This window comes from Oncorhynchus gorbuscha, linkage group LG05 (genome assembly GCF_021184085.1).
Source record: "Oncorhynchus gorbuscha isolate QuinsamMale2020 ecotype Even-year linkage group LG05, OgorEven_v1.0, whole genome shotgun sequence".
Taxonomy (NCBI): Eukaryota; Metazoa; Chordata; class Actinopteri; order Salmoniformes; family Salmonidae; genus Oncorhynchus; species Oncorhynchus gorbuscha.
Window position 1 is genome coordinate 38,110,133 of NC_060177.1, and position 25,712 is coordinate 38,135,844.

Sequence of the window (25,712 nt, forward strand, 5' to 3'; positions counted from 1 at the left end):
AGAGTATAACACCTATTTAGACGAGGTGCTGGCTAGCGGAGTAGAACACCTGTTTAGACGAGGTGCTGGGTAGCGGAGTAGAACACCTGTTTAGACGAGGTGCTGGGTAGCGGAGTAGAACACCTGTTTAGACGAGGTGCTGGCTAGCGGAGTAGAACACCTGTTTAGACGAGGTGCTGGCTAGCGGAGGTGCTGGTAGAACACCTGTTTAGACGAGGTGCTGACTAGCGGAGTAGAACACCTGTTTAGACGAGGTGCTGGCTAGCGGAGTAGAACACCTGTTTAGACGAGGTGCTGGCTAGCGGAGTAGAACACCTGTTTAGACGAGGTGCTGGCTAGCGGAGTAGAACACCTGTTTAGACGAGGTGCTGGCTAGCGGAGTAGAACACCTGTTTAGACGAGGTGCTGGCTAGCGGAGTAGAACACCTGTTTAGATGAGGTAGGTGCTGGCTAGCGGAGTAGAACACCTGTTTAGACGAGGTGCTGGCTAGCAGAGTAGAACACCTGTTTAGACGAGGTGCTGGCTAGCGGAGTAGAACACCTGTTTAGACGAGGTGCTGGCTAGCGGAGTAGAACACCTGTTTAGACGAGGTGCTGGCTAGCGGAGTAGAACACCTGTTTAGACGAGGTGCTGGCTAGCGGAGTAGAACACCTGTTTAGACGAGGTGCTGGCTAGCGGAGTAGAACACCTGTTTAGACGAGGTGCTGGCTAGCAGAGTAGAACACCTGTTTAGACGAGGTGCTGGCTAGCAGAGTAGAACACTAGAAAAAGAAATAGCAAAATCACAACAATCACAAGAATGGCTTCAGAGCAAAGTCAAAGTTGAGACCGAAGGGAGCAAGGGTCTTTAAATGAAAGATTTGGGATTAATATGTTGCTCTGGGATTTGCACTTTTAAATTGCGCTTCTTTTTACCCACATAATTTACACCACAAGGACAAGTTATAAGACAAATAACTGCCTTAGTGGAGCACGTGATAACACCTTTTATTGGGATGTGTTTTCCTATTTCCTGTTATTGTTCGAATGACCTACATTTGTAAGTGCCATTGCATTGGAACGCAGCCATTAGCCATTGTAGTTTCCATCAGGTAGAGGCGCAAATAAAAGTTGTGCAGGGATATTTTGGGGGGGGGGGGGGGGGGGGGAATCAGAGTTTACCAATTGATGTCAAAAAAAATTCTGCCCCGCGAGAATACAACCAAGGAAGGGTCCGTAAACACATTACCGATACTGTCATCGAATCTTAGAATGGGCCAATGTTTGTGAACAATTCCCTTAATTTGTTCAGAGCACTTTGAATAGCGGGTACTTCTTTTTGCTAGACTGTCTTTGAAAGAGATCTGTCTCGATTTGTTTTGAATTTTCTCATTGGCAGTATTAATCGGACCATTTTACCCTTGAATTTTCTTTCCGTCTCAGGCATATTTCTGTCGGAATCTGATTGTTTTTGCAAATTCTTTTGATTTGACAGAATTGGCTGTAGGGAAAACTGTTTTTCAAGGGAAGCCCTCAACAAACTGTTACGATCAATAGGTTTCCTGTAAAGATCAGTGTATGAAACATTATCCTCACACCAAATCAGAAGACCAAGGAAACTGATTGGACTGCATAGCAAATCTCAGGTGACAAGACAGGGGATAACACAGATTTCTGCAGAAAGAACCCGTCTAGCGCTGCTGCACAGAGGCTGATTGAACCACAACATACGAAGACTCGCAGGCTACAGTTTGAAATGCACATTCACACGCACACACACAGGCATGCAGGCACACGCCCTTCCAGAATTCCCATTGGTTACTCACCAGGTTCGCTCTCTGAAATTCCGTTTAATGGGAAAAGCAACTCCTCAATACCAAGAGACCTCACGGGTCAGCCTGGAAATACAAGAGGGAGCTCCTCCCTCTCTCAACCTGGAAAGAAACAAGGGAAACAGTGAGCATTACAGCTAAAGACAAATAACATAAAATCATGCTCAGGGATTTGGATGACAAGTAGCACAGAAGTCGATCAAAAGTACCAACAACAACAGGAGTTTGTTTAATCAATCTACCCTAGTATTTGTTATATTGTATATATATATTTTTTTTACAGCGCTTTCAAGTGTGTGCAAGTGTGCCAGAGAACGCCTATCTTTTCGCAAAAGCTTCCCTTTCTGTAGCCTCTCAAACACATGGGCTCCCGAGTGGTGCAGCGGTCTAAGGCACTGCATATTGGTGCTAGAGGTGTCACTACAGACCCTGGTTCCATTCCAGGCTGTATCACAACCGGCCATGATTGGGTGTCCCATAGGGCAGGGCACAGCGTTGTCTGGCCCAGCATGGTTAGGGTTTGGCCGGGGTAGGCCATCATGGTAAATAAGATGTATTTCTTAATTGACGTGCCTAGTTAAATAAATATGTTGCCCAGACATACAGTGAATGAGGGTTCATTACAGAGTTTGAGAGTGTCTAAGTCACATGGAACTACATAATAAGAGACTGAGAGGGAGGCTGAAAAGAGCGGGGGTATTTGAAGATGGAAGCGAGAGCAAAGAGAGTAAGTAACAGAATAAATGTATTATGTCCTTCGCCCATCCTTCTCTCCTCCTTGCTGTGTTTCCAGATGGCCATCTCCTTCTTAGTGAGAACGGAGGACGTGACCTCTGTCAAAAGCTCCAGCAATGGCTGTCTTTGGGCCCCGGGCCCTGCTGCACTCGGAGTAGACACATACTCACCTACACAACTGTCTCCATACTAGACACTGACAGCAGGGGCCTGAAGCATTAAAGGTACACCCAGAGCTACACGCACACTCACACAATCACACACACACACATCCACATGAGGTCTCTGTCTATTCCTCTCCTCCTGTTGACTGTTAATAGCTGGTGTGTTGCCATTGTTTGCCTGTTAACAGCAGCTCGGTGTGGTAACAGCCCACTGATGGTGACATGACTGGGACAGATTGGCCCATAATGGAAATGCTGCTGTAAAGCTCTATACGACCAGGGGGAATGGGAGGAAAACCTACTATAACCCAAACAGAGCCACACTGTCTGGGGGAGAGTAGGGGTGAAGTGAGATGAAAGAAGAGGAGTGGAGGGAGGGGTGAAGGGAGAGATGGGCATAGGTAGGGAGGGAAGACCAGTGTCTCTTGACATATTACACAGATAACACACTCAGGGAGATAGTAGAGACAGCACTGCCCTCTAATCAAGCAGTCCAATCATTCAAGTCTGATACTCTGACTCATCATCAATCAAGCAGGGTCTTGGCTGTACATACGGACACAAGTTAATTAGAGGCAAGAATCAGAGAAAAAAAAGAGAGAGAGAGAGAAAACGAGAGAGAAAACGAGCGAGAAAAAGGGAGAGAAAAAGAGAGAGAAAAAGAGAGAGAGAACAAGGGGAAGACAGGGGCAGAGAGATAAAGAAGAGTAAGAAGCGGGAAAGAGAGAAGAGAGAATGGGAGAGGGAGAGCAGTGGCTCCAACAAGGCGATTTAAAAAGTTGACTTCTTACTGCTAGCAGCAAACACTGAAAAACTGACATTGCTGTTTCAATGACATTACTTCCTTATGCGCAAGAGAGCTTGGATGTAGTCACGATAAGTTAACAGGCCAAAGATAAGGATACATTTTCTTTTAAGTTTCCAATATACAAATCCAGAATAAAACCTCTCAAATTGAGATTTATAATTTGGCCAAGTTTGAGAGCAGTGAGCAGTGAGTGAGTTTGGTGAGTGAGTTTGGTGTGTAGACCAATTGTGTTGTGTGTGTTAACAGTGTGTCTGTATCCCGCAAAATATCCCATGCATGACTAGCAAAAACACACCATTTAAAGCTAACCCGAAATTGTTGTCTCTTCAGGAACGACCACAGAGATAATGAAGCTAATGTAGAACAGTAATCTCTCTCTACTCCATTACACCCATGTTCCCCAAAGTAGCATAGTGCTACATTAGCTTAGCATAGAGCACAGCAGTAGCCATAGCTCCCAAAGCAGCACAAAACTAAATTAGCTTAGCATACAGCGCAACAGTAGCAATTTCCCACAGCCACCTCTTTAGCTTAGCACACACCACAGCACATCTCCCACTGTCAATGCAGTTAGCGACGCAAGAACGACCACACCAGTGTGCTAGCAATCTAGGGTTGCTACATTGGGCTTCCCAGAATAGGGCTCCACCACATGGTGAGCAGTAAAGCTATTCTGGGAGATTGTTGAATACCTGGATGAAGTTGAAGAGGATTTTCAGAATGAACTCGGTCCAACTTAGCAACCCTATAGAACTACAGCTGCATTCAACACATTGTCACCGATCCACCCCACTCTCTGTGGATGCAGCTGGATGTGGTGTCAAGTGTGAATCAATGCTAGCCTCTGAACGCACCCCTAAGGGAATAGCAGCAGACAAAAGGCTAGGGGACACACACAAGCGCAAGTACACATGCACAGACAGACACACGCATATACAAACACACACACACTGGCGTGTGATGTCTATGGCGATAATAGGTAAGATTATCACCAAACTAACAGTCAAGGTATCAGAGTGTGTTAAAAGGGGAGGGTTCACACACACACACACACACACACACACACACACACACACACACACACACACACACACACACACACACACACACACACACACACACACACACACACACACACACACACACACACACACACACACACACACACACACACACACACACACACACAACCTGACTGAATCCCAGCACCTTGTGCTTCCAGTGTGTGTGTGTGTTAATCCTATCCCATTTCCTAATCCGCTGGAATGAATGCCTAAATTTAACAGTTAAATGTTAACTGTTTGTCCATAACATTTCAAAGGGGAGTTCCTGTTGGTCACATAGCAATGTTAACCACATGTGCACACACGCAAACACTCTATGATGTAAACATGTATTCAAAGCACCTGGGTTTGACATTTACCAGAGAATTAGCTTGAAGTCACCCCCTCCCTCCACTGAGATGGAATTGCATTAGGCTAAAATGTCTTCAAAGACAGCAATCTCACGCACTCACACACAAACAAACACTAAAAGAAGCACACACACAGGCAGGCATAGAATATACAGAGACAAAACAGACACAAAGAAACAAACACATAGCCTGACGGGCTCTGATTCGTCCACACACAGTCCGCTCAGGGCGCTGAATTTAGGAGCGTCGGCAAAATACAGTTTGCATTATTTATGGATAACATTGATAGTGTGTGTGTGGGTGCTTATACTATATATATTATTATATATTATTGTACAAGTGTGTGTATTATACGCGTGTGTGAATTGGAAATGTGTTTTTTTGCACATCCTAACTCCCCCGGAGACCCTGGGAGAGTGGGTTCACAGGGTCTGCCATTATCAATGGCGACCCTGGAGCGATTAGGGTTCTTGTGCATTGTTCAAGGGCACTGACAGATTTTTCAGCATAACCTTTCAGTTACTGGCCCAACGCTTCAAATCGCTAGGCTACCTGCTGCCCATCTGCCATGTTTCCTTCTCCCTCTCCCTATCATTATTTTGTTTCCCCCTTTCTTTCTTTGATCTTTTTAGTGTGCGTCCCAGCACAAGCAATTTACTTTAAGATAGTTGAACTGGCTTCTAATTAAGCTTCCTTTCACCAGCGAGTGAGTGAGTGAGTTTGTCTGTTCTCTGGAGACCCTCCCCTGTAACAAGGCAAAGATTCTTTATAACTTAACCAAGATAGACCACAGCACATCGTTTCAAATGGGAACAAATGAGTCATAGTGGGCAGAACAAGCAAGGAGGTGGGCATCACCAAGCACTAGCTAGCGAGATCCTATTGGCGCGTTCTAGCACACATTTGCATATTCCCGTTAGGGAACGCCTACTCTGAAGTGCGAGTGTGCAATAACTCAATTCGCCTTTGCACTCATTCTAAACAACGCAATAAAAAAAACTTAGGTTAATTAAGTGTAAAAAAAAACAGGGTAAAGAGATTCTAGTTTTGGGAACAGAAAACTGTATTAATATCAAACGTTTCATTGATTGGTGTGGCAGGTAGCCTAGTGGTTAGAGCGCTTGGCCAGTAACCAAAAGGTTGCTGCATCAAATCCCTGCGCTGACAAGGTAAAAATCTGTTCTGCACAAGGCAGTTCACCAGTAGGCCGTCATTGTAAATTAGAATTTTTCTTAACTGTCGAGTCTGTGACTCATTGAATGTTAAGACTTTTTTTATCAAATAAATTCTCTTTGTGTAATTATTATTATGTGATTAAACTAATCATGTAAACTTTGATTAACTAGGAAGTCGGGGGACCACGGGAAAATGTTTATAGAGTCTCTTTTTCCCGAATCGACTCTTCAGAAATTTTTATCTTATCGAGTACAGTCTTGTATTAATGTATCATCATTACCTCATCAGTTCTCATTACCCTTGGATATCTGCACAAACCCTAGTATCCATAATGAGTCAGCGATATACAAATTGGCTTAAATATTTATTTACGAACTAACTAATCAAATCACAGAAATACATAAACAAACAACACAGTTATTGGTTACGAACACAATACATTGATAAGTCACTAGTGGGCTATACCGGTATGATGGCTTGGTAGACAATGGAAAGGGGTGGGGACAGATAAAAAGCAGGAAAGACAAAATGGATTCACTACATACAGTTGATAATTATATTAATTGAAATGCTAATCATTTGCACATGAACGGCCATTCATTCGAAAATAATTGCAATATATATATTTACACCCGTATGTTGTCTTCTCTGTTGGAATCGCCGGTCTGTCTGCTGGAGAGTCAATTCATCAGAGAGTCAATGTCTTTCGTAGTTGTCGCTTTCTCAGCAATTCTGGATAGTGACCAGTGAAGAACAGTGTCTGTCGTAATGGATACATCAGGCATACAGATGGTCATTGCATAGAATAGATGCTTCCCGTGGTCGTACTAGACTTACGTAATTTCCAGCTGCAGACCAGTAATTATACGTCTAAGATTTGATCTTATTCTGTAGTGATCGATAGTCTCAGAGTTGAACCATTTCCAGCCGTGTAGTCAACACTACACACCCTCTGGTCTCCTGGGCCTATAGAGTTGTGCTATTAACCACTTCAACATGTAGCGTCAGCTCCATATTTTCTGGCCTAATGGCCTATAGAATTGTATCCATTCCAATGTGGGGACCCTGTCCCGGCGTTCTCTGACCTAATGTACATTTTGTAGGAAGCACTTTGGTAAAATGGCCGATTCCATGGCTTCGCGGGGGCGTGGCCATTGACTAGTTAAACTTTATATAAAAATACATACACTCATTTAGAAGTCTAACATCACATTACATATTTTCACAAATAGTTTCATATTTACTCATTCATTTTATCCAACATCTAGATGTAAATATGATAATTAAAAAGTGTACACAAAAAAACAGAGATACTGTAATATGGGTCTCCTGCCTTTCATGAGGTCACCAAATGAAACAACTTTGACAGGAGTGTCCGCGGACCACTCCCATTCTCAAAAATATAAATACGGTTTAAATATTGCAACATTTGATGTGCAAGGGTCTCTCGGTGTTCCACAGTTTTACATTCCAATCTCAAACACTACAGAGCATAGAGGCAGCGTACTTTAAATGGCCGTCATAAAATGGCAGACTTCCCGCTCTCCCCCTCTACGAGAGAGAGAGCACGCTGTAGAGCGGACACGCTGTAACCTGATCCCTCAGATCGTCACAGGAGAGTCATGACATAACTGACTTGACTAGTTAAACAAAGGTTAAAATAAAAATAAATAAAAAATAAACATTGACGAGAACATTTTCAGAATGTCAGACAAAATCCCCCTCTTTCCATCTTCTCCACTAACGGCCACTGGGCTTCCTCTCACTACCATCCGGTGAAATATCTGTCTTGTCGCTCTAATGTAATAACCAAGGAACACAGGTAACTTATAGTCTGGTTAGAAGTGGGTGAGAAGCCTTATCTGTTCACTGCGAAACCAGACACCCACAACATACCCCAGTCACGCATGGGCTTACCCTGCTACAGCCATATAAATACGGACCACGTACACAGTGGGTATAGAAAGAACAGAGGCAGAGAAGTGTAGAATTGGAGGGGTGTACCTACCACACACTATCGCTATGACTCAGACCCCTTTATACCCACACATGCATGCAAGTGTTTTACACCAGGTTAAAGTGCTTATGAAACCAATCACATCATCACTATTAACACTGCCCAGAGAGAGCCGGTTATGGGCCTCTGTTCATAAACATGAACAGACCCCACAGAGCCCCGGGACAGCAACACAATTAGACACAAACCAAATCACGAGAAAACAAAAAGATCATTATTTGACATTGGAAAGAATTATAAAAAAATTAAAAAACAGAGCAAACTAGGATGCTATTTGGACCTAAACTGTGGCACCTGACCACTGTGGCTGACCCAAAATTAAGGAAAGTTTTGACTATGTAAAGCATTGCCTTGCTATTGAGAGAGGAAGGCTATGCTTTAGCCTTGCAATTGAGAGAGGCTGCCAAAGGCAGACCTGGCTCTCAAGAGAAGACAGGCTACAGTATGTGCACACTGCCCACAAAATGAGGTGGAAACTGAGCTGCACTTTCTAACCTCCTGTCAAATGTATGACCATATTAGAGAGACATAATTTATTTTCAGATTACCCACGTAATTTGAAAACAAATCCAATTCTGATAAACTCCCATATATATTGGGTGAAATACCACATTGTGCCATCACAAAAGCAAGATTTGCGACCTTTTTCCACAAGAAAAGGGTGACCAGTGAAAAACAAACACAATCGTAAATACAACCCATATGTATGTTTATTTATTTTCCCCTTTGTACTTGAACTATTTGCACATCGTTACATCACTGCATTTAGCTATAATATGACATTTGAAAAGTATTCCTATGGAATGTTTGTGGGTGTAATGTACATACTGTACATGTTTTTACCTTTAATTAACTAGGCAAGTCAGTCAAGAGCAAATTCTTATTTATAATGATGGCCTAGAGACAGTGGGTTAACTGCCTTGTTCAGGGGCAGAATGACAGATTTTTACCTACCAGCTCAGGGATTCGAACTAGCGTTGGTTACTGGCCCAACGCTCTAACCACTAGGCTACCTACCGCACCACTATTGTTTATTGTTTAATTCCCCTTTTGTTCATTATCCATTTCATTTGCTTTGGCAAAGTAAACATGCGTTTCCCATGCCAGTAAAGCTATTTGAATTTAATTTAATTTAATAGAGAAAGAGAGAGGCAAAGAGAGGAGAGAGATGAAAGTTCAGGTCTTTAAGTCTTCCCTTGCCTCTCCATTCCATTCTCTGTCTCTCCTCCCCTATCTCCCTGCCCCTCTCTCACTCTGCCTCTCAATCTTACCCTCCCTCCCTCTGCATCACCCTGCCTATGTTCTCCTCCGTGTTGCTCTCTGCACAGAATGTCAGTTCGAATGGAACTATAGGAACAATCAAACATAAAACCTCAGTCATCACACACACACACACACACTCCCAATCCCATGTAGAAAGCAGCTGCTCCCCCTGACCTTCCTGAAATATTTAATTATTTCTTGTGCCTCAATTTAGCTTGTCACTTTGTCCTTCCTCGGCATCCCCCGCCTGGCCCCTGTAGTCAGAAAATAATTTAGTGGCTGCTCTCTTCCGCCACGCTGCCATCCTTTATGCCACTTTAGGATAAATGGCATTCAGATCATATTTGATCACAGGGAGGGACAGGGAGAGACAGAGATTAGGGAGGAAGGGAGGGAATCACAAGTAGCCTGGTTGTGAATAGACTTTTCCACACTTATGGGAAAGAGGGGCAGACAAATATATTGGGGTGTGAGTGGGTTGGGGTGAGGTGAGGTTGGGTGATGCTGCACCAGTGGCGGTCGTTGCTGTTTAAGATGAGGGAGGATGATCATTTCTTTGAGCATGGCCTTATTTCTATGACAGCATGTTGGATGAACGTCATTCATATTCCATTCACCCAACTCAATGTAACATGTATAGGTTGAGACATGATACTCCCTGTATCACCACCATCATGAGGTGGCTACAACCTAGCTATGAATTAAAGTTGACAATGTAGGTGTACAGGTCGGTGCACAGGTACCTCCATTCAATACCGCCTTGCACACTCTTGCCTGCATCTACCTGAAAGCAGTTTGGCAGTTACACCGGCGGGCATCGTGGCAATACATTAATAAAACCAAAAGATTGCCTTGAACATTCTAATGTTGAATAGTCATAGCCAGCTAGATAACATAGCATCCCTCTCTATTTGAGTAGTCTAAGTTAGATACAGTGGGGAGAACAAGTATTTGATACACTGCCGATTTTGCAGGTTTTCCTACTTACAAAGCATGTAGAGGTCTGTAATTTTTTATCATAGGTACACTTCAACTGTGAGAGACGGAATCTAAAACAAAAATCCAGAAAATCACATTGTATGATATTTAAGTAATTAATTTGCATTTTATTGCATGACATAAGTATTTGATACATCAGAAAAGCAGAACTTAATATTTGGTTCAGAAACCTTTGTTTGCAATTACAGAGATCATACGTTTCCTGTAGTTCATGACCAGGTTTGCACACACTGCAGCAGGGATTTTGTCCCACTCCTCCATACAGACCTTCTACAGATCCTTCAGGTTTCAGGGCTGTCGCTGGGCAATACGGACTTTCAGCTCCCTTCAAAGATTTTCTATTGGGTTCAGGTCTGGAGACTGGCGAGGCCACTCCAGGACCTTGAGATGCTTCTTACGGAGCCACTCCTTAGTTGCCCTGGCTGTGTGTTTCGGGTTGTTGTCATGCTGGAATCCCAGCCACGACCCATCTCAATGCTCTTACTGAGGGAAGGAGGTTGTTGGCCAAGATCTAGTGATACATGGCCCCATCCATCCTCCCCTCAATACGGTGCAGTCGTCCTGTCCCCTTTGCAGAAAAGCATCCCCAAAGAATGATGTTTCCACCTCCATGCTACGCGGTTGGGATGGTGTTCTTGGGGTTGTACTCATCCTTCTTCTTCCTCTAAACACGGCAAGTGGAGTTTAGACCCAAAAGCTCAATTTTTGTCTCATCAGACAACATGACCTTCTCCCATTCCTCCTCTGGACCATCCAGATGGTCATTGGCAAACTTCAGACGTGCGTGGACATGCGCTGGTTTGAGCAGGGGGACCTTGCGTGCGCTGCAGGATTTTAATCCATTACGGCGTAGTGTGTTACTAATTGTTTTCTTTGAGACTGTGGTCCCAGCTCTCTTCAGGTCATTGACCAGGTCCTGCCGTGTAGTTCTGGCCGGATCCATCACCTTCCTCATGATCATTGATGCCCCACAAGGTGAGATCTTGCATGGAGCCCCAGACCGAGAGTGATTGACCGTCATCTTGAACTTCTTCCATTTTCTAATAATTGCGCCAACAGTTGTTGCCTTCTCACCAAGCTGCTTGCCTATTGTCCTGTAGCCCATCCCAGCCTTGTGCAGGTCTACAATTGTATCCCTGATGTCCTTTCACAGCTCTCTGGTCTTGGCCATTGTGGAGAAGTTGGAGTCTGTTTGATTGAGTTTGTGGACAGGTGTCTTTTATACAGGTAACAAGTTCAAACAGGTGCAGTTAATACAGGTAATGAGTGGAGAACAGGAGGGCTTCTTAAAGAAAAACTAACAGGTCTGTGAGAGCCGGAATTCTTACTGATTGGTCGGTGATCAAATACTTACGTCATGCAATAAAATGCTAATTAATTACTTAAAAATCATACAACTTGATTTTCTGGATTTTTGTTTTAGATTCCGTCTCTCACAGTTGAAGTGTACCTATGATAAAAAATTACAGACCTCTACATGAATTGTAAGTAAGAAAATTGGCAGTGTATCAAATACTTGTTCTCCCCACTGTATGTAAAACAATGAAAAATATCTCAAATCGTTTCTTCAAAACTGTTCTACTATTGTCTTTCTCTCTCTCTGAGTCAACTACATGTTATGCACTTCAGTGTTAGCTAGCTGTAGTTTATGCTTTCTGTGTTAGATTCATTCTCTGATCCGTGGAATAGGTGGCCCACATGTCAGTTCATGCTCCAAGGTTGTAGGAAGTCCTCCGGAAATTGTCATAATTACTGTTTAAGTCTATGGAAGGGAGTGAGAACCATGAGTCCCCTAGGTTTTTGTATTGAAGTCAATGTACCTAGAGAATGACAGAAGCCAGCTGTCTTCCGGCTATACCATGGTGCTACCCTACAGAGTGCTGCAGAGGCTACTGTACACCTTCATTGCAAAACAGTGTCTTTTAATCAATTATTTGGTGAAATTAATATATTTAGTATAGTTTTATCTGAAGAGGATTTTTATGAAATTCACTGAGGAGGATGGTCCTCCCCTTCCTCCTCTGAGGAGCCTCCACTGTGCAGCATCAAATATAGTCCTGAATGATTTGTTATTTATTTATTTACCTTTATAGAATCTCTGATGAGGAAGCTTTTTGCCTTTGGGGGTTTTCTGTGTGAGAGTGCTGGAATATAAGCATACAGTGCATTCGGAAAGTATTCATACTCCTTTCCTTTTTCCACACTGTGTTACATTACTGCCTCATTCTAAAATGGATAAAACATTTAAAAAAAACATCACTCCACACACACACACACACACACACAATACCCCGGAATGACTAAATGAAAACAGGTTTTTAGACATTTTTGCAAATCTATTAAAAATAATAAGTATTCAGACCCTTTGCTATGAGACTCGAAATTGAGCTCAAGTGCATCTTGAGATGTTTCTACAACTTGATTGGAGTCCACCTGTGGTAAAATCAATTAATTGGACATGATTTGGAAAGCCAAGCCATGAAGTCGAAGGAATTGTCCGTAGAGCGCCGACACAGGATTGTTTCAAGGCACATATCTGGGGAAGGGTAACAAAACATTTCTGCAGCATTGAAGATCCCCAAGAACACAGTGGAACCACCAAGACTGAGCAATCGGGGGAGAAGGGCCTTGGTCATGGGGGTGACCAAGAACCCGAAGGTCACTCTGACAGAGCTCCAGAGTTTCTCTGTGGACATGGGAAAACCTTCAAGAAGAAAAACCATCTCTGCAGCACTCCACCAATCAGGCCTTTATGGTAGAGTGGCAAGACTGAAGCCACTCCTCAGTAAAACATCCCACTTGGAGAGATCATTGATTAAAACCTGCTCCAGAGGGGCTCAGGACCTGACTGGACAACGACCCTAAGCACACAGCCAATGCAACACAGGAGCGGCTTCAGGACAAGTCTCTGAATGTCCTTGAGTGGGTCAGCCAGAGCCCGGACTTGAACCCGATCAAACATCTCTGGATAGACGTGAAAATAGCTGTGCAGCAACTCTTCCCATCCAAACTGACAGAGTTTGAGTTGTAGTGCAGAGAATAATGGGATAAACTCTCCAAATACTGGTTGTGCCAAGCTTATAAGGTCATACCCAAAAAGATTCAAGGATGTAATCGCTGCCAAAGGTGCTTAATTTAAGTACTGAGTAAAAGGTCTGAATACTTACATAAATGTGATATTTCAGATTTGTTTTTATACATTTGCAAAAATGTAATAAAAAAGTGTGTAGATTTTGTGTGTAGATTGGTGATGGGGAAAACAACAATTTTATCCATTTTAGAATAAGGCTGTGAAATAACAAAATGTGTAAAAAGTCAAGGGGTCTGAATACTTTCCGAATGCACTGTAGATGGTCTTCACATACAGAGACATAGGGGCCCTATTTCTCTCACTCATGTGCTTTCTCCAGTGAGATACATTCAGCATCTTGCGAATTGAAGGGAAATTGAATGAAGCACAGAGAGGAAAGGTATTTTTTTTTTTTATTGGACCATTTTTTGGGGAAGCCTGGCTTCCCTTGACATCCATGAATGAATACACACCCCTTTTTCTAACTGAGCCCCAAAGCTTAATTTCACCAGCAATCCAAATTTAAAAGCATTGTCTACATGTGATGTACAATCGTCGTGTTTTGAGACACTTTCAGACAACTGTTTTGAATCCTTAAACCCAGTGTTGTAGACTTGTAGTACTCAAGACTCGGTCAAGACCGAGTACAAATGTATCCAACACCAATGTGCAAATGTATCGGTGTCGGATACATTTGTACTTTGTCTTGACTAGGTCTCGGACAGTGAGGACTTACCAGACACCAGCCGAGTAAAAAACAAATAATTATCAGCTTCCATTCTGTCAGCGCATAAAACTGCTTTGCCAGGCCAAATTTATACAGTCCTTTCTTGAAACATTAGTATTTTAAGAGCCTTATCTATTATAGACATGTCCATACAGTGGAGAACCTATATGCCTTCAGTGTGTGACAGGTCCATACAGTAGAGAACCTATAGGTCTTCATTGTGTGACAGGACCATACAGTAGAGAACCTATAGGTCTTCATTGTGTGACAGGTCCATACAGTGGAGAACCTATATGCCTTCAGTGTGTGACAGGTTCATACAGTAGAGAACCTATAGGTCTTCAGTGTGTGACAGGTCCATACAGTAGAGAACCTATAGGTCTTCAGTGTGTGACAGGTCCATACAGTAGAGAACCTATATGCCTTCAGTGTGTGACAGGTCCATACAGTGGTGAACCTATAGGTCTTCAGTGTGTGACAGGACCATACAGTAGAGAACCTATAGGTCTTCAGTGTGTGACAGGTCCATACAGTGGAGAACCTATATGCCTTCAATGTGTGACAGGTTAGTACAGTGGTGAACCTATAGGCCTTCAGTGTGTGACAGGTTAGTACAGTGGTGAACCTATAGGCCTTCAGTGTGTGACAGGTTAGTACAGTGGTGAACCTATAGGCCTTCAGTGTGTGACAGTGGTGAACCTATAGGCCTTCAGTGTGTGACAGGTTAGTACAGTGGTGAACCTATAGGCCTTCAGTGTGTGACAGTGGTGAACCTATAGGCCTTCAGTGTGTGACAGGTTAGTACTGTGGTGAACCTATAGGTGTTCAGTGTGTGACAGGTCAGTACAGTGATGAACCTATAGGTCTTCAGTGTGACAGGTTAGTACAGTGGTGAACCTATAGGTCTTCAGTGTGACAGGTTAGTACAGTGGTGAACCTATAGGTCTTCAGTGTGTGACAGTGGTGAACCTATAGGTCTTCAGTGTGACAGGTTAGTACAGTGATGAACCTATAGGTCTTCAGTGTGACAGGTTAGTACAGTGGTGAACCTATAGGTCTTCAGTGTGACAGGTTAGTACAGTGGTGAACCTATAGGTCTTCAGTATGTGACAGGTTAGTACAGTGGTGAACCTATAGGTCTTCAGTGTGACAGGTTAGTACAGTGGTGAACCTATAGGTCTTCAGTGTGTGACAGGTTAGTACAGTGGTGAACCTATAGGTCTTCAGTGTGTGACAGGTTAGTACAGTGGTGAACCTATAGGTCTTCAGTGTGACAGGTCAGTACAGTGCTGAACCTACAGGTGTTCAGTGTGTGACAGGTTAGTACTGTGGTGAACCTATAGGTCTTCAGTGTGCGACAGGTCCATGCAGTAGAGAACCTATCGGCCTTCAGTGTGTGACAGTTGTGCACTTGTCTACCAGTAAATGCTAACTATGGCAACAATGGGTATGCAAACCAGATATTGAAAATATTTAGTCTGGAGTATTGGTTGCTAGGCTATTTGTGTTGCGCAGTTGTCATCATGCACGGTTTGCATCAGGGGCATACACATGGATGGGGCCTGGGTGGACAAGGCCCACCCACTGGGGAGCCAGGCCCTGACAGGCCGACCCAATCAGATTGATGTGGTTTAAGTATTGTTGTGGCCTTAGACCATCAAATTCTGTATCTTTTTGTATATAAAAAAAGGTCTGATTTTGAGAGTGAAAATCAGCAAATTCTATTGGAAAACAGGATTTTCCACACAGGGTGCCTTTGCTTCGCTGGGCGGGTCATTTGGTAACTTCCAGGCACCACTACACCATCGCATAGGGCCGATGGAAAGACAGCAGTCACACACAGTATGATGTCAAACAATAAGCAGTCCATAAACTCATACATAATAAGCCAGAAGGTCCCAATCATAAGAATCCAAAAACACAAACTTTAAGCATTTCCCAATTGAAATGTACGACTATTACCTCCTATTGCGAAAAAAAAACATTTCACATTTGGCACACAAAGTAACCGGTGACCTAACGTTTAAAGTGGAAGTGACGCCGTTTGAACTACTTTGCAGATACGAAAAAACAGACAATCACAACATCAGTCAAAAAATATCAAATTCCCCATTTTATGCTACAAAACCCACTTCATAATAGGTTTTAAAAATAGGTTTAAAAAAAAATCTGTGACTAATTCCCTGGATACATTATTACGTGGTAAATTGCTGTGTGCTGCTCAGGAAGCCCAGAGTGGCTTGCTTGTGGGTGTGCTGGCAGCATTTAGCAGCATGTTCAATTGTGCATCCAGAATCCAGCATAGTAAGTTTGTTTATTAAATGAGTAAATAGTTTAATCCATTCTCCATTTCAGAAATGTACTCACAGGTAAATAGCACAGTGGCTTGCGAAAGTATTCACCCCCCCTTGGCATTTTTCCTATTTTGTTACCTTACAACCTGGAATTAAAATGGAATTAAAATGAACCCTCCATCCCAGTCTCAAATCTTTGGAAGACTGGTTTCCCTCAAGAATTTCCCTGTATTTAAAGCCATCCATCATTCCTTTAATTCTGACCAGTTTCCCAGTCCCTGCCGAATGAAAATATGCTTCACTGTGGGGATGGTGATCTCAGGGTGATGTGAGGTGTTGGGTTTAAGGCAGAGATAGCATTTTCCTTGATGGCCAAAAAGCTCAATTTTAGTCTCATCTGACCAGAGTACCTTCTTCCATATGTTTGCGGTGTCTCCCACAAGCCTTTTGGTGAACACCAAACGTGTTGCTTATTTTTGTCTTTAACCAATGACTTTTTTTCTGGCCAATCTTCCAAAAAGCCCAGCTCCGTGGAGTGTACAGCTTAAAGTGGTTTTATGGACAGATACTCCAATCTCCTCTGTAGAGGTTTTGCAGCTCCTTCAGGGTTGTCCTTGGTCTCTGTTACCTCTCTGATTAATGCCCTCCTTGCCTGGTCTGTGAATTTTGGTGGGCAGCCCTCTCTTGGCAGGTTTGAGGTGGTTCCATATTCTTTTCATTTTTTAATAATGGATTTAATGAAGCTATGTGGGATGTTCAACGTTTCCGATAATCTTTTATAACCCAATCCTGATCTGTACTTCTCCACAACTTTGTCCCTGACCTGTTTGGAGAGCTCCTTGGTCTTCATGGTGCCGCTTGCTTGGTGGTGTCCCTTGCTCAGTGGTGTTGCAGACCCTGGGGGCTTTCAGAACAGGTGTATATATACTGAGATCATGTGACAGATCATGCGACACTTAGGTTGCACACATGTGGTCCCTCTAAGTAATTATGTGTTCTAAAGGTAATTGGTTGCACCAGATCTTATTTAGGAACTTCATAGCAAACACAGGTGGACTTTATTTAAGTTATTCTTTTTCATTTCACTTCACCAATTTGGACTATTTTGTCTATGTCCGTTACATGAAATCCAAATAAAAATCCATTTATAATCCAGGTTGTAATGCAACAAAATAGGAAAAACGCCAAGGGGAATGAATACTTTTGCAAGGCACTGTAATATGCTCTAAACTGCTCTGGTGACAAATAAAATGCTGCGTTGTTTACAATCGTCCACATGGCTGGGAGAACCTATTCAAGTAAGTAAATACATTTTGAAAATGTAAAAAAAAAAAAGTGTATTATTAGCTCACCAGCTACAGTGCAGGCTAACTCAAATGAGCTGCTAATGTAGCTAGCTAGCTGTCTAACAAACTCTACATACTGTACAGCTAGCTTGCTAAGTCGATTCAATATCACCAGCGACCTAACTTCATATTAGCTATCTATATGTGCATTTGTCGGTAGCTAGCTACCAGCCATGGAGAAGGGTGAAAGGATAGCAGCCCCAACTGTCACAGTGAGAGAGTAGGTGAATCTGGATAGGGCAGGTACTTTTGTGTAGTTCCAGTCCCTAGAAGTGAGGACAGAGATAATAGTAACATAACATTCAGTGCTGTCTAATTTGAGTATAATGAAGTCTGTTTCTTGTGATGTCTTCTGTCCTCGGATACAGAGAGCTATGAAAGTCTGTCTGTAGATGAAGAGGTCACAATGAAGAGCAGTGGTTCTCAGTCCTAGGGACTCAAAGGGTTGCACATTTTTGTTTTTGAACTACACAGCTGATTCAAATGATCAACTCATCATCAAGCTTCAAGCGGTATGTATGTATTCATTTGTGATGCTATTCTTGTGCCAGAGAGGTCTGCTGCTCTGCAAGATGTTTAAAGGATGGGGGCCAACATCGCAGCATGGGAGGCAATCCGTGTGTAGGAGATCTTCACCTCCTACTTTAACAAAGACGGTGCTATACCCTGGCAACACCATAGACTACACTGTACACGACCAAAGGCTTGTAAAAAAATATTGTTTTTCCATTTACTTAGCTATGTCAACTGCAGTTATTCGATTCCCAGTTTCTCTCCCTTTGACTTTATTTCTCAGGTGAGGGTGCTGTTTAGGTAAGGGTGATGTCTGTACAAAAACAAAACAGGCTCTTTTAAGAGTCATACATATTGGAAAAATATAGAACAATTAGACACCCTATAACCCACACCTACACACTCGTGTATCAATCTGATTGATGGATTGTGTTGTAAGCAGGCTCAGGTGTGTTACTGTGTCTTATTCCACCTTCAAAGAATAGGCAAAAGGACCAACCATACACTCTCTCACACTTCATTATTTCTATAACTACGCTGTATTGTTTGTCCACGAGTGTCTGTGCATGTTTATCAGTATAAAGTACTCTGCAGCCACTTAGTGTGGACACCAGGTGAGGCCACACACAGAGATGCCTGTTGAACACTCTCTTTAACTACCTGATTTTCTCAATAACAGTCTCTCTTCTTCACTTTACACCTGTCTCCCCCCTTCTCCCTAAATCCTCTAGGTTATATCAACATTGTCGGTGAACACTCTATACCACGCTTGGATTGCGTCCTACCTGACAGGTCGCTCCTACCAGGTGGCGTGGCGAGAATCTGTCTCCTCACCACGCGCTCTCACCACTGGTGTCCCCCAGGGCTCTGTTCTAGGCCCTCTCCTATTCTCGCTATACACCAAGTCACTTGGCTCTGTCATAACCTCACATGGTCTCTCCTATCATTGCTATGCAGACGACACACAATTAATCTTCTCCTTTCCCCCCTTCTGATGACCAGGTGGCGAATCGCATCTCTGCATGTCTGGCAGACATATCAGTGTGGATGACGGATCACCACCTCAAGCTGAACTTCGGCAAGACGGAGCTGCTCTTCCTCCCGGGGAAGGACTGCCTGTTCCATGATCTCGCCATCACGGTTGACAACTCCATTGTGTCCTCCTCCCAGAGCGCTAAGAACCTTGGCGTGATCCTGGACAACAAACTGTCGTTCTCAACTAACATCAAGGCGGTGGCCCGTTCCTGTAGGTTCATGCTCTACAACATCCGCAGAGTACGACCCTGCCTCACACAGGAAGCGGCGCAGGTCCTAATCCAGGCACTTGTCATCTCCCGTCTGGATTACTGCAACTCGCTGTTGGCTGGGCTCCTGCCTGTGCCATTAAACCCCTACAACTCATCCAGAACGCCGCAGCCCGTCTAGTGTTCAACCTTCCCAAGTTCTCTCACGTCACCCCGCTCCTCCGCTCTCTCCACTGGCTTCCAGTTGAAGCTCGCATCCGCTACAAGACCATGGTGCTTGCCTACGGAGCTGTGAGGGGAATGGCACCTCAGTACCTCCAGGCTCTGATCAGGCCCTACACCCAAATAAGGGCACTGCGTTCATCCACCTCTGGCCTGCTCGCCTCCCTACCACTGAGGAAGTACAGTTCCCGCTCAGCTCAGTCAAAACTGTTCGCTGCTCTGGCTCCCCAATGGTGGAACAAACTCCCTCACGACGCCAGGACAGCGGAGTCAATCACCACCTTCCGGAGACACCTGAAACCCCACCTCTTTAAGGAATACCTAGGATAGGATAAAGTAATCCTTCTCACCCCCTCCCCCCTTAAAATATTTAGATGCACTATTGTAAAGTGGTTGTTCCACTGGATGTCATAAGGTGAATGCACCAATTTGTAAGTCGCTCTGGATAAGAGCGTCTGCTAAATGACTTAAATGTAAATGTAAATGTAAACACTCCCGCATCTGAACTGCTATCTGCTATCTGAGCAGCTAACCGATCGCTGCAGCTGTACATAGTCCATCGGTAAATAGCCCACCCAATTCACCTACCTCATCCCCATACTGTTTTATATTTATTTACTTTTCTGCTCTTTTGCACACCAGTATCTCTACCTGCACATGACCATCTGATAATGTATCACTCCAGTGTTAATCTGCTAAATTGTAATTATTCACCTACCTCCTCATGACTTTTGCACACAATGCATATAGACTTTTTTTTCTACTGTGTTATTGACTTGTTTATTGTTTACTCCATGTGTAACTGTGTTGTTATCTGTTCACACTGCTATGCTTTATCTTGGCCAAGTCACAGTTGTGAATGAGAACTTGTTCTCAACTAGCCTACCTGGTTAAATAAAGGTGAAATAAAATAAAAACTGGCTACATAGAGGGCACGGCATGATCAGAGGTTTGAGGTCACTTGGTCGGGTCAACATGAAGTGTTATTCAAGAGATGCTTTACATTGAAATACAGATAGAGATGTAGTAGTCCCAGAGTTAATGATCCAAGGTCAGTTTTGCATTTCACCTCCTGATGATTATGATGACTGACAGTGTTAGAATAAACAAAACACAAGGCTTAATCATGCTCTCTCTCTCCATCCATCTGTTTGTCTCTTGTCCGCAGGTATGTTTGGGTTTGAGAGAGGATGCCAAACCCCAGTCCCGTTATCGCCACCTCATCCGCTCTTAAGATAACCTTCATGCCAACTGGGAGCCCAAGGCTGGTAAGGAGACACAGCTAGAAACCCTAGAACTATAATGTATAATGTAATTGTGAACTGAGAGAATATTAAGTTTAGTAGCACTGTAATTCATTAATCATATGTTGTCTTACCTCTTTCCCTTTCTGTCTTTTACACTCTCTCACACATCTTTTCCCACCTTCCATTTCTTTCTCTGTTTTTATAATGGACACCAGATGTGCATTGAAGTTCAATTTGAACTTGTATTTATAATATAATATTACAAATATAATATTTATAATGCATGCATTATGTACTTCGATAAGGAGCTTCTTTCAAGAAAGCTTTTCACATTCTCTACTGGTTGAAAATAAGTCTCTAATTTTATGAAATACTACACCTATCCTGTGTCCTCAGATCAGTGCATATGAAGGAAATTAGATATTGAGAGGAACCAGTTTTAGAGTATTTACATCATGCATAGGAAGTGCATTGTACAGTTTTTTAAATTCTGTTTCTGTATAAATGGATTAGAAATCAGCCTTGAACTAGTTAAATCATGTTTATAGTCTATTGCATGGTTACAATGTGTAACAATGTCCCAGGACCAGGATCGATAAACACTGTTGAAGTGTATAATTGTAATACATACATGCAGACACAGCATCATTCAAAGACCGGAGTCTGATACTCTTGGTATTGGATATGGCTGAAAAAGAATGTCTCAGACATTCAAACCTAAACTGCACCTTTATTTGCCCAGGTAGAGTACATGATCAGTGAATATATTCAATGTACATGCTACAATGTGGGGATCTCATCCTTGGTAATAACTAACTTTATTTACGACTTGCATCCTTCAAACAAAGTTATATTATATTCTACTCAATCCATTATATTCTACTTAATGTCAGACTATTTTGAAGTTCATACAACCTGCTTAGGAGGTTCATAGCTTGGTTCACAACTAATATTCATACCAAACATTTTAGGGTATAGCGTTCAATTCGTCATGGAAACCACTCGATACGATTGGTCAGAGCTCAAAAGGTTTTCTTTAATGAAAGCTTCTCTAATGACAAACATGTAAAGTGTGGTGTACCACAGGGCAGCTCTCTAGGCCCTCTATTCTTTCCCATTTTTACCAATGACCTGCCACTGGCATTAAACAAAGCATGCATGTCCATGTATGCTGATGATTCAACCATATATGCTTCAGCAACCACAGCTAATGAAGTCACTGAAACCCTTAACAAAGAGTTGCAGTCTGTTTTGGAATGGGTGGCCAGTAATACACTTGTCCTGAATGACTCTAAAACTAAGAGCATTGTATTTGGTACAAATCATTCCTTAAGTTCTCGACCTCAGCTGAATCTGGCAATTAATGGTGTGGCTGTTTAACAAGACTAAATTACTTGTCGTTACCTTAGATTGTGGTCAAAACATATAGATTCAATGGTTGTAAAGATGGGGAGAGGTCTGGCCTTAATAAAGAGATGCTCTGGTGTTTGGACACCACACTCCAAAACGTACATTCTGCAGGCTCTAGTTTTGTCTAATCTTGATTATTGTGCAGTCATGTGGTCCAGTGCTGCAAGGAACGACCGAGTTAAGCTGGAGCTGGCCCAGAAGAGAGTGGCACGTTTTGCTCTTCATTGTAATCAGAGGGCTGATATAAATATTATGCATGCAAGTCTCTCTTGGCTAAGAGTTGAGGAGAGACTGACTGCATCACTTCTTTATTTTATACTGAAACATTCATGTGTTGAAAATCACAAATAGTTTGCATAGTCAACTTAAAAACAGCTCTGACACACACACGTATCCCACCAGACATGCCACCAAGGGTCTTTCCACAGTCCCCAAATTCAGAACAAATTCAAGAAAGCGTACATTATTATATAGAGACCTTACTGAATGGAACTTCCTTCCATCTCATATTGATCAAATAAAGAGCAAACCTGGTTTAAAAAAACAGATAAAGCAACACTTCACGGCACAATGCCTCTCCCCTAATTAACCTAGATAGTTTGTGTGTAGGCATTGATATGAAGGCTGTGTGCCTTTTTTTCAAAATGTATGTACTTCTGTCCTTGAGCTGTTCTTGTCAATTATGTAATTCTGTATTATGTTTCATGTTTTGTGTGGACCCCAGGAAGAGTAGCTGCTGCTTTTGCAACAGCTAATGGGGATCCTAATGTAATACCAAATACCCTTGACTTTTTCCACATTTTTTAACTTTTGATTAAATAGTTGTTTTCCCCCTCATCAATCTACACACAATACCACATAATGACAAAGGAAAACGTTTTTGGGAAATTTTGGGACAAAAATAAATCAATATGCCTCCCGGGTGGCGCAGTGGTTAGGGCGCTGTACTGCAGCGCCAGCTATGCCACCAGAGACTCTGGGTTCGCGCCCAGGCTCTGTCGGAACCGGCCGCGACCGGGAGGTCTGTGGGGCGACGCATTGTCCGGGTTAGGGAGGGTTTGGCCGGTAGTGATATACTTGTCTCATCGCGCACCAGCGACTCCTGTGGCGGGCCGGGCGCAGTGCGTGCCAACCAAGGTTGCCAGGTGCAAAGTGTTTCCTCCGACACATTGGTGCGGCTGGCTACCGGGTTGGATGCATGTTGTGTTAAGAAGCAGTGCAGCTTGGTTGGGTTGGGTATAGGAGGACGCATGACTTTCAACCTTCGTCTCTCACGAGCCCGTACGGGAGTTGTAGTGATGAGACAAGATAGTAGCTACTAAATAATTGGATACCACGAAATTGGGGAGAAAAAGGGGTTAAAAAAAAAACTATAAAAAAAATATATACATTGAAATATCACATTTACGTAAATATTCAGACCCTTTCCTCAGTACTTTGTTGAAGCAGCTATGGCAGCAAGTACAGCCTCGAGTCTTTGGTATGACGCTACAAGCTTGATACACCTGTATTTGGAGAGTTTCTCCCATTCTTCTCTGCAGATAATCTCAATCTCTGTCAGGTTGGAATGGGGACCGTCAATGCACAGCTATTTTCAGGTCTCTCCAGAGATGATCGATTGGGTTCAAGTCTGGGCTCTGGCTGGGCTACTCAAGGACATTCAGAAACTTAAGTTGTGAGTTGAGTTCCTGAGTTGTCTTGGCTGTGTGCTTGAGGTTGTTGTCCTGTTGGAAGGGGAGCCTGAGCACGCAAAAATATCTTTGTACTTTGCTCTGTTCATCTTTCCCTCGATCCTGAACAGTCTCCCAGTACCTGCTGCTGAAAAACATCTCCACATTATGATGCTTCCACCACGATGCTTCACTATATGAATGTTGCCAAGTTTCCTCCAGACGTGACGCTTGGCATTCAGGCCAAAGAGTTCAATCTTGGTTTCATCAGACCAGAGAATCTTGTTCCTCATGGTCTGAGAGTCCTTTCGGTGCCTTTTGGCAAAGTCCAAGTGGGCTGTCATGTGCCTTTTAAAGAAGAGTGGCTTCTGTCTTTCCACTCTACCATAAAGGCCTGATTGGTGGAGTGCTGCAGAGATGGGGGAGCCTCCCATAAGGACAATCAACTCCACAGAGGATCTCTGGAGCTCTGTCAGAGTGAATATTGGGTTCTTGGCCACCTCCCTGATCAAGGCACTTCTCCCTCGATTGCTCAGTTTGGCCGGGCGACCAGCTCTAGGAAGAGCTGATCAAGGCCACTGTGTTCTTGGGGACCTTCAATGCTGCAGACATTTTTTGGTACCCTTCCCCAGATTTGTGCCTCGACAAAATTGTGTGTCGGAGCTCTACCGACTCTTCCTTCGACTTCATGACTTGGTTTTTGCTCTGACATGCACTGTCAATGGTCAAACCTTATTTAGACAGATGTGTGTCTTTCCAAATCATGCCCAATCAATTGAATTGACCACAGGTGGACTCCAATGAAGATTTCGAAACATCTCAAGGATGAACAATGGGAACAGGATGCAACTGCAATTTCCCGATTCTCATAGCAAAAGTTCTGAATACTTATGTAAATAAGGTATTTCTGTTTTTAATTTTAAATATATCTGCAAACATCTCTAAAAACCTAGATTATTTTGTTTTATATATTTTAGAATAAATCTGTAACATAACAAAATGTTGAAAAAGACAAGGGGTCTGAATCTTTTCCTACTGTAGCTCTGATCGGCTATAGATCACCGGTCTGTGTGTAGACTCTGGCCCTGGACAAGACAGATATTAGTTTTTGTTTTATTGCAATGTCTATAAATTGTCCAAATGCACGGCCGCTTTCCCACTCTATATTCCTATAGAATTTTCACAAATGCCTCAGTATACATCATTCCCAAACATTCTAAGAATTTATGAAAAAGTGATCTAAGTGGTTCCTCTAAGTTCCTGGGGGTGTATTTGAACAGATATTTATAAGATTTCATGTTGTTACAATGCAAAAATGTTTCACAGAGATAAGTTATTTTCAAATAGATGGTTAACAACAGCAAATGCACTGTAATAAAAAATAGTTCCACTCACCAGATGATGATGATGATCATTTGAAACATGCCTTCTTGTTTAAAGCCATTCTTGAAAAGGGAGAAGCTAACACATTAGCAGCAACATCCTATTTGATAACACCTGTGCAGCGCTGCAAACTAGCCAAAAACAAAAGATAGCTAGCTAGCCCAAGGGAAAGTGACCTGTTGGCCTTCAAGAAGGCAG

At 43.0% G+C, this 25,712-nt stretch overlaps 1 protein-coding gene across 4 annotated transcripts in view; it reads right to left on the bottom strand.

The window, feature by feature from the left end:
• Positions 1-25,712, bottom strand: part of LOC124035925 (LARGE xylosyl- and glucuronyltransferase 2) — a 133,622-nt gene that overhangs the window by 62,330 nt on the left and 45,580 nt on the right. For all 4 annotated transcript variants that reach the window (XM_046349844.1, XM_046349847.1, XM_046349846.1 and 1 more), the window contains exon 2: positions 1,807-1,914. The gene's annotated coding sequence lies outside the window, so the exon portion shown is untranslated. The remainder of the gene's footprint in view (positions 1-1,806; positions 1,915-25,712) is intronic.